The sequence below is a fragment of the Rhinolophus sinicus genome, linkage group LG09 (genome assembly GCF_036562045.2).
Source record: "Rhinolophus sinicus isolate RSC01 linkage group LG09, ASM3656204v1, whole genome shotgun sequence".
NCBI classification, from domain to species: Eukaryota; Metazoa; Chordata; class Mammalia; order Chiroptera; family Rhinolophidae; genus Rhinolophus; species Rhinolophus sinicus.
This window is the reverse complement of record NC_133758.1, coordinates 54,164,099-54,173,566: the sequence shown is the minus strand read 5'-3', so window position 1 is coordinate 54,173,566 and position 9,468 is coordinate 54,164,099.

Here is a 9,468-nt window from a genome sequence, read left to right as displayed (position 1 = left end):
CACTATAGCATTTTTGACTTTTTGTAAGAAGCTCTATAATCTGATAGGTTTGACTGTATTCAGCATCTCTGTGTACAATTCTTAATTCAGTTGCTTCATCCATTTGTCTTTAAGAAAGTAACCATATACCAGTTGTCTGTGCAAGTTATTCTTTTTTTTTTTTTTAATCTATGAGGCATTTTCTTTTCTTTTTTTTTAAATTTATTTATTTAAGTCAAGTTGTTGTCCTTTCAATCTTAGTTGTGGAGGGTGCTGTTCAGCTTCAAGTTGTTGTTCTTTCAGTCTTAGTTGTGGAGGGCGCAGCTCAGCTCCAGGTCCAGTTGCCGTTGCTAGTTGCAGGGGGCACAGCCCACCATCCCTTGCGGGAGTCGAACCGGCAACCTTGTGGTTCAGAGGACACGCTCCAACCAACTGAGCCATCCGGGAGCTCAGCGGTAGCTCAGTTCAAGGTGCCATGTTCAATTTTAGTTGCAGGGGGCGCTGCCCACCATCCCTTGCGGGACTCGAGGAATTGAACTGGCAACCCTGTGGTTGAGAGCCCGTGCTCCAACCAACAACTGAGCCATCCAGGAGGCAGCTCAGCTCAAGGTGCCGTGTTCAATCTTAGTTGCAGGGGGCAGAGCCCACCATACTCGAGGAATTGAACTGGCAACCCTGTGGTTGAGAGCCCGTGCTCCAACCAACAACTGAGCCATCCAGGAGGCAGCTCAGCTCAAGGTGCCGTGTTCAATCTTAGTTGCAGGGGGCAGAGCCCACCATCCCTTGCGGGACTCGAGGAATTGAACTGGCAACCTTGTGGTTGAGAGCCCACTGGCCCATATGGGAATCGAACCGGCAGCCTTCGGAGTTAGGAGCACGGAGCTCTAACCACCTGAGCCACGGGGCCGGGGCCGGCCCCCGCAAGTTATTCTTTTCATTACTTTAATTCACCATTGCAGATAAAATGATTTAATGTTTTTTAAAAGTTAAAATCTAGAGATATCCTAAAATTTACTTTCTGTTTTATTTTTACATATGATAAATATTTGATTTAACTTGTTTTAAAAGTCTGAAAATATCCCTCGTCTTACCAATTTTCATTGAAAATGATAATCAGATGTTTTTTGTGAGACTGATATGACTCCAGAGAATTAGCAAAATAAGAATTAAGACTTTTTTATTCTGTTGCTAAAATTACTCATAAAGCTATCAATAGAGAAAATTGCTTGCTTTTCAACTTTCAGGAGAAGCTGTTTATGAGGCACATATAAAAGGCAGACTAAGATCAAATCTGTATTATCATTGGGCTTTGCTTCTTGCCTTACTGCACCAGAGTAACACATGTATTTATAATGCACCTTTAGTATACATTCTAAAATAAATTTTCTTTTTTGTGCACTTTAATAGAGTCTGGCATGAACTAATATGTTTCTCTAACGATGATTTCTTTCAAAAGGTTATTTCAGTGCATTTATCCCTAGAATTCTGCTACTCTTACAATTTTTCTTTTTAAAAATTAAATTTACTTGTATATTTACCTCTGTAATCAAAGTTGTTTTTCTATTAAAAACATAAAATGTTTTTCTATAATGTTTCTAATGTGTTCTTTTTGACAGTATATGCACTAATGTAGTCCTTTATACCTAACATAGGAGTGTATACTTAGTAGAAGAATATCAGAAACCTGGAAACTTCATTATTCAAGCATGAACCTGTTGAATAAAGCTTATTAAATTCAGTTCCAACTACCTGAACAGTCCAAGAGCCTTTAAATTTTTTTCTAGTATTGCAGTGTACATTTTTAGATATCATCTGCAAAAACACATCTGTAACCTCTGTTCTGGAAAGTACACATATTTGAAAACCATTTTTCTACTTCTTGACAAAGACAAGATTTGAGCCAAATGAAATGTAGGCTTTATATTTGAAAAGAATATTGCTCATGAAGTAGTAATCTGTGCCAAATATCTGACCATCAGAAGGTGTTAGTTATGAACATCAATTGCTTAAACTAACACTTCTGATTTCACGATCTACTAAACAAGAAGATAGCTTAGGTTAGCCTACAATTTGCAATCTCATAATTTTTTTTTACTCATAATTTTGTACTTTCTACATAAGTAGATAATAGATAAGTACAGGAGTTAGATGATCTGTTTTTAACATGCACTAACTTTTATACCAATGAAATAGCATTGCTTTCAGCTGTGGTAGTTGAGAAATTGAGATTAGCTAAAGTCTATATAAAATCTTAAAAACAAAATAGTCAAACATATACTAGAAGCCATGCAATTTTGAAGAACCTTAACATAATTATAGCATATTCTATAGCACATTTAAAGCACAAGTTCAGTTATAATTATCAATGCATTTAAATGTAGGTATTAAATGTTTAATATTTTCTTCTGAGATTTGGTTGGCATAGTCATTGTAATTACATTTGACTTGTAATTGGTTTGTGAATTAACTCCTTGACACCAGTGTTGAAATAGTTATGGATATTAGAAGGAAAGGAAAGGAGGTTATTACCATGTTTCCCTGAAAATAAGACTGAGTCTTACATTAATTTTTGCTCCAAAAGACACATTAGGACGTATTTTCAGGGGCTGTCTTATTTTTTCATGTACAACAATCTGCGTTTATTCAAATACAGTCATGTCATCTTCTGGAACATCGTCATGTACTAAATGTGTCCGTCTGGCTGATGATCTTAATGGGTTTATTTTCGGGGTAGGGCTTATTTTCAGGGAAACATGGTAGCTGCTAGGTAGTTCACATATATTTCTAAGAAATGTAAGATTTCTTTATTTGATTCTACTGAATTTAGACTTGTACTAATATTGCAAAACATGTTTCCTAGTGTTTTTGAAGGTAGCTAGTTTTTAAAAAATCGGATCAAAACTAGAGTTTTTACTATATTTGTTATTTTTACATGTGATTTAATATTGCATGGCCTGGAATTACAGAATTTTGGACTTGATATGAATCTTAGGTCTAGTCCACTTAATTTATAGATTAATGAAATGGAAATCAGAGAAGTTATGTCCCCTGTCCAATGATACATATCTCTAGTAGCAGATCGGTTCTAAAACTAAATTCTGACTGAGTTTACCTTTTTTTTGCTGTATCTCTGCACAAATGTGAGTTTTTGTCTCTGTGGGGATGGCATTGGGTAAGACCAAGTAACCATCCAACATAGAGTATGGAAAAATTTTCATGATGCTATAGCTACTATCTCCTCCATTAAAAAAAAAAAAAAGTGCTGCTCACTCCTCAAGCCATCATTCCAATTTTCATTTCTCATTTTAGTGGTTCTACCCAAGAGGTAAGAATATGTAAGGCATCTGTCTCTTATGGAACCTACCATGCTAAAAGACGTTACAAAAATATGTAGCATGTCAAGTCACTGATAGATGAGGCCAGAATTACTTTTTAGGGAGGATGACCTAGGGAAGCTGAGGCCAATAATATAACATGTGCAATTCTATTTGGAAACAAGCAAGATTCAGTGAACGACTGAGGTACTGGGATAGTGCCCACTAATATGCATCTAGAAAATATTTTCAGTCATATTCAGTCTATTCTGAAGTCCTTTTATTTACAAATTATGTGTAATTGGCCAGTTATTTAACTTTTACAAAATCTTTTCTTTGCCAAAAAGTATGAGGGAATGAAAGTGATGATAGTATAAAACTAGGAGATGATTGTCAGAAGTTGCAAAAATCTGTTTGATTTGAACATATGCAAACAGATTTTATCACCAACTTTTAATTTTTAACAGCTTTATTGAGATATTTGCATGCCATACAATTAACCATTTAAACTATACAGTTTAGTGGTTTGTACCATATTCAGAGACACGCAACTATATCACCAGTCAATTTTAGAACATTCTATCATCTCAGAAAGAAACCCTGTACCCTTACGTATCATTCTCCTAGATACCCATTTTGTACTTTCTCTCACCCCCTAACCCTAAGCAACCACTATAGCTTCTATATAGATTTCCCTGTTCTGGACTTCCATATGAATGGAATCATAATATATAGTTTTTCATGTCTGGCTTCTTTCACTTAGCATAGTGCCTGTAAGTTTCATCCATGTTGTAGCATGTATCATTATTTCCTTCATTTTTATGGGCCAATAATGTTCCATTGCATGGATATACTACATTTGTTGATCCATTTGTCAGTCAATAGATATTTTGGTTTCCACCTTTTGGCCATTATGAATAATGCTTCTGTTAACATTAGTTGTACAGATTTTGTGTGGGCACATGTTTTCATTTGGGTATATATACCTAAGAGAAGAATTTCTAGGTCATATGCTAACTATGTTTTACATTTTGGTGAACTGCCAAATAATATTCTAAAGTAGCTGCACCATTTTTCAATCTCACCAGCAGTGTATGAGGTTTCTGATTTCTCTACTTTTTTGCCAACACCTGTGATTATCTGACCTTTTGATTCTAGCCATCCTAGTGGGTGTAAAGTAGTGTTTTATGCTTTTTGCTTACATTTCCCTGATGATTAATTTTGTTGAGCATCTTTTCATGTGCTGATTGGCTATTTGTATACCCTCCTAGGAGAAATGTCTATTTGCATCCTTTGCTCATTTTTGATTGGGTCATCTTTTACTATCAAGTTATAGGAGTTTATTATATATGCTAGATACAAGTCCCGCATCAGATATATGATTTTCTTATGTTCTGTAGGTTGTCTTCACTCTCTTGATTGTGTCCTTTGAAGTACTAAAGTTTTATAGTTTTAGCTCCTATACTTGGGTCTTGATTCACTTTCAGTTAATTTTTGTATACGTTGTGAGGTAAGGGTCCAACTTTATTCTTTTGCACATAAATATCCATTTGTCCCAGCACCATTTGTTGAAAAGACTATCCTATCCCTGTTGAAAGGTCTTGCCACCCTTGTTGAAAATCGCTTGACCATAGATGTGTGGGTTTACTTTTGTACTTTAAGTTCTAATCCTACTGTGCCAGTCCATTCTGTTGTGTCATTACCACACATTTTATCATTGCTTTGTACTAAGTTTTGAAATTGGAAAGTAAATGTAAGAGTTCTCCAACTCTGTTCTTTTTCAAGATAGTTTTGGCTATTTTGGGTCCTTTGCAATTCCATCTGAATTTTAGAATCAGTTTATCAATTTCTACAAAAAGTCAGCTGAGATTCTAATAGGGATTGCCTTGAATTTGTGGAACATATTGGGGAGTATTGCTATCTTAATGTTAAGCCTTTGATGCATGAACATGGGTGATTTTCCCATTTATTTTAAATATTTAATTTTCTTCAGTGTTTTGTAGTTTTCAGAGTATAAGTTTCACACATTTGTGAAATTTATTTCTAACTTTTATTCTTTTTGATGCTATTGTAAATGGAATTGTTTTCTTAATTTCATTTTCAAATTATTCCTTGCAAGTGTATAGATATACAATTGTGTTTTGTATGTTAATCTTGTATCCTGTGAACTTCCTGAACTCATTTATTAGTTCTAATAGTTTTTTAGTGGATTCCCTAGGATTTTCTTTATACATAATGATGTAATCTATAAATATAGTTTTACTTATTTTCCAATCTAGATGTCTTTTATTTGTTTATTCCTTTGCCAAATTACCCTAGCTAGAACCTCCAGCACAGTGTTGAGTAGTGAGAGGCCATCCTTATTTTGTTCATGACCTTAGGGGAAAAGCATTCATTCTTTCACCATTAACTATGATGTAAACTGTTTTTGTTTTTTGTTTTTGTTTTTTACAGATCCCCTTTATCATGTTGAGGAAGTTCCCCTGTACTCTTAGATTTGTTTGTTTGTTTTTATCATGAAAAGATGTTAGATTTTGTCAAATGCTCTTTCTATGCCTATAGAGATTATGCGATTTTTTTGTTTCTTATTCTATTGATATAATGTATTATATTAATTGATTTTCAAATGTTAAACCAACCTTGAATTTCTGGGGTAAGTTGTGTTTGGTCATGGTATATAATTCTTTTTATGTGTTGCCAAATTCAGTTTGCTAGTATTTTGTTGAGGACTTTTGCATTCATATTCATAAGAGATACTGGTTTGTAGTTTACTTTTCTTGTGATATCTCTGTCTGATTTTGGTATCAGGGTAATACGGTTCCCATCAAATGAGTTGGGAAGAATTCCCCCCACTTCTGTTATTTGGAAGAGTTTTTTAATAACTGGTATCAATTCTTACTTTAATTGGTAGACTTCAGAAGACTTTCTGGGCCTGGGTTTTACATTTTGGGTAGTTTTTTGATTACTAGTTCAGTCTCTTCACTTTTTAAAGATCTATCCATATTGTCTATTTCTTCTTGAGGTAGTTTTGGTAGTTTGTATCTCTAGGAATTTGTTGATTTCATCTATCTAATTTTGGTGTGCAGTTGTTCAAGGTTTCCTTTAGAATCCTTTTTATTTCTATAAGGTTAGTGGTAATGCCCCCTTCATTTCTGATTCTGAGTTGGAGTCTTTTCTCATTTGTTTTCTCAGTCAATATAGCTAAGGGTTTTCAAAGAACCAGGTTTTGGTTTCATTGGTTTTTCTTTGTTGTTTTTCTATTACCTATTTCATTAATTTCCACCCCAATACTTATTGTTTTTTTCCTTGCTTTAGCTATACTTGCTCTTCTTTTTCCAGTATCTTAAGGTGGAAAGTTAGATTACTGACTTGAGACCTTTTTTTTTTTTTTTTTTTTTTTTTTTTTTTTTTTTTAAAGATTTTATTGGGGGAAGGGGAACAGGACTTTATTGGGGAACAATGGTCAAATTGTTGTCCTTTCAGTCTTAGTTGTGGGGGGTTCTGTTCAGCTTCAAGTTGTTGTTCTTTCAGTCTTAGTTGTGGAGGGCGCAGCTCAGCTCCAGGTCCAGTTGCCGTTGCTAGTTGCAGGGGGTGCAGCCCACCATCCCTTGCGGGAGTCGAACCGGCAACCTTGTGGTTGAGAGGACAGGCTCCAACCAACTGAGCCATCCGGGAGCTCAGCGGCAGCTCAGCTCAAGGTGCCGTGTTCAATTTTAGTTGCAGGGGGCGCTGCCCACCATCCCTTGCGGGAGTCGAGGAATTGAACTGGCAACCTTGTGGTTGAGAGCCCGCGCTCCAACCAACAACTGAGCCATCCGGGAGGCAGCTCAGCTCAAGGTGCCGTGTTCAATCTTAGTTGCAGGGGGCAGAGCCCACCATCCCTTGCGGGACTCGAGGAATTGAACTGGCAACCTTGTGGTTGAGAGCCCACTGGCCCATGTGGGAATCGAACCAGCAGCCTTTGGAGTTAGGAGCACGGAGCTCTAACCGCCTGAGCCACCGGGCCGGCCCCCTTTTTTCTTTCTTGATGTAGTCATTTACAGCAATAAATTTCCCTCTAACTACTGCTTTAAGTGCATTCCAAAGTTTTGGTATGTTGTTCTTAATTTTCATCCATCTCAAAGTATTTTCTGATTCCCCTTTTGATTTCTTCTTTGATCCATTGGCTATTTAGGAGTGTGATAATTTCCATATATTTGTGAGTAACCCAATTTCTCCTCCTGTTACTGATTTCTAATTTCATTCTATTGTGGTTGGGGAACATACTTTGTATTATTTCTATCCTTTTAAATTTATTGAGGTTTGTTTAATGACCTAACAGAGTTTATCCTGGAGAATGTTCACACATGCAGTTTTGAAAAATGTCTATTCTGTTGTTGGACATCAATAGATGTCTGTTAGGTTTAGTTAATTTATAGTGTTCAAATATTTCCTTGTTGATCTATCCATTAGTGGTTCTACCCTAGTTGTTCATTAATGAAAGTAGAGTATTGAAACCTGCAACTATTGTTGAATTGTCTATTCCTTCATTCCTTTCAGTTTTTGCTTAATGTATTTGGTGCTCTGTTATATATAATTGTTCTCTGCATATATCTTGTTATCATAAAATATTCCTCTTATCTCTAATAATATATTTGTTTTAAAGTTCATTTTATCTGATATTAGTATAGCTTTCTTGTGGTTGCTGTTTGCATGATTATTATCTTTCTCCATCCTTTAACTTTCAATTGATTTGTATCTTTCAGTATAAAGTATACCTCCTGTTGAGGGCATATAGTCAAATCTGGGGTTTTTTCCCACTCTGACAGTCTCTGCCTTTTGACTGAATCATTAAAACTGTTGACACTTAATGTTATTATTGATACAGTTGGATTTATGTCTGCCATTTTGCTTTTTGTTTTCTTTGTGTTTCATGCCTTTTTTTGTTCCTTTATTTCTACTTTACTGCTTTCCTTTGCATTAACTGAATATGTTCATTTTTTCCTCCCTTCTTCCGCCTCCCCCCCATACACCTGCCCCAGTCTGGTTCAAGCCATTATTTCTCAGTCTAGTGGTGTGGGACAAAGCTCTCTGGCCCATGCTGGTATTATGAGCCTTGTGCTCCCCCCAGCTTGAGGCAGTCAGTCACTGGTTGTCGGACGGCCACTCACAGCAGCACACAGCAGCCCTCGGCTGCTCAGCCTAGCCCGGGGCAGCACACAGCAGCCCGTGGAAGCCGTGGGGAGCTTTGGCTGCTCACGGCAGCGCAGCTCCAGGGAGAACTGTTGTTCACAATCTTAGCTGTAGAGGGCACAACTCACTGGCCCATGTGGGAATCAAACCGGTGACCTCGTTAGGAGCACTGAGCTCCAACCACCTGAGCCACCAGGGCGGCCCAACTGAATATTTTCTAATGTAGCATTTTAATTTCTTTAATAGTTTTCACTATATTTTTTAGTTTTCTTTTTAGTGGTTGCTCTTTTTAGTGGTTTTCCACATACATCTTAACTTACCAGAATCAAATTTAGAATTATACTAACTAAATTCCAGTGATATATGGAATTTTTAATTTTTTAAACTAAAGTTATAAATGATTTTTCAGATAAAACTTGATTACTTTCTTCTGGCAATACTGTGTTACTAAAACTAGTGTCTTTGGATTAGTTCAAAGATGTTAAGTTGGAATCTTCAGTTTTTAATACACCTGATTGTAAGAATCAGTTAAATAGCTAGTATATTACAAGTAGAAGTTTTAAATGTGGTATAAGAAATTAATTCAAAAGTTACTTTTTTGTAATTGTCACTGGCAATATTAGGTTCTTTTTCAGACATTTTCACAATTAATTGAAGTCTTTTTTGAAATATGTCTTTACTTGGTATATTTTTCTTCTAAAATATGTATAAAAGACAATTCAATAATTTATTACTTAATCACTGAAAAATGCTAGTTTTTATGTTGTGAACTGTATAGGTAAAACTTAACAGCAAGATACTGTCGTAATTCTCATATCTGACTTGATAACTAGGACTGCAGCAAGCTGATCTTTGTGGGCCTCATTTGCCTTTGTAAAATCGGGATTATGGGAGTTGACATGCCTAGAGTTATGGATCTGTATTAGATAACCCTTTGTGATCTTTTAATAGACTTCTATTTATAAACTATTCTTAGTTATTTTATATATTTTTAGGTGCTTTG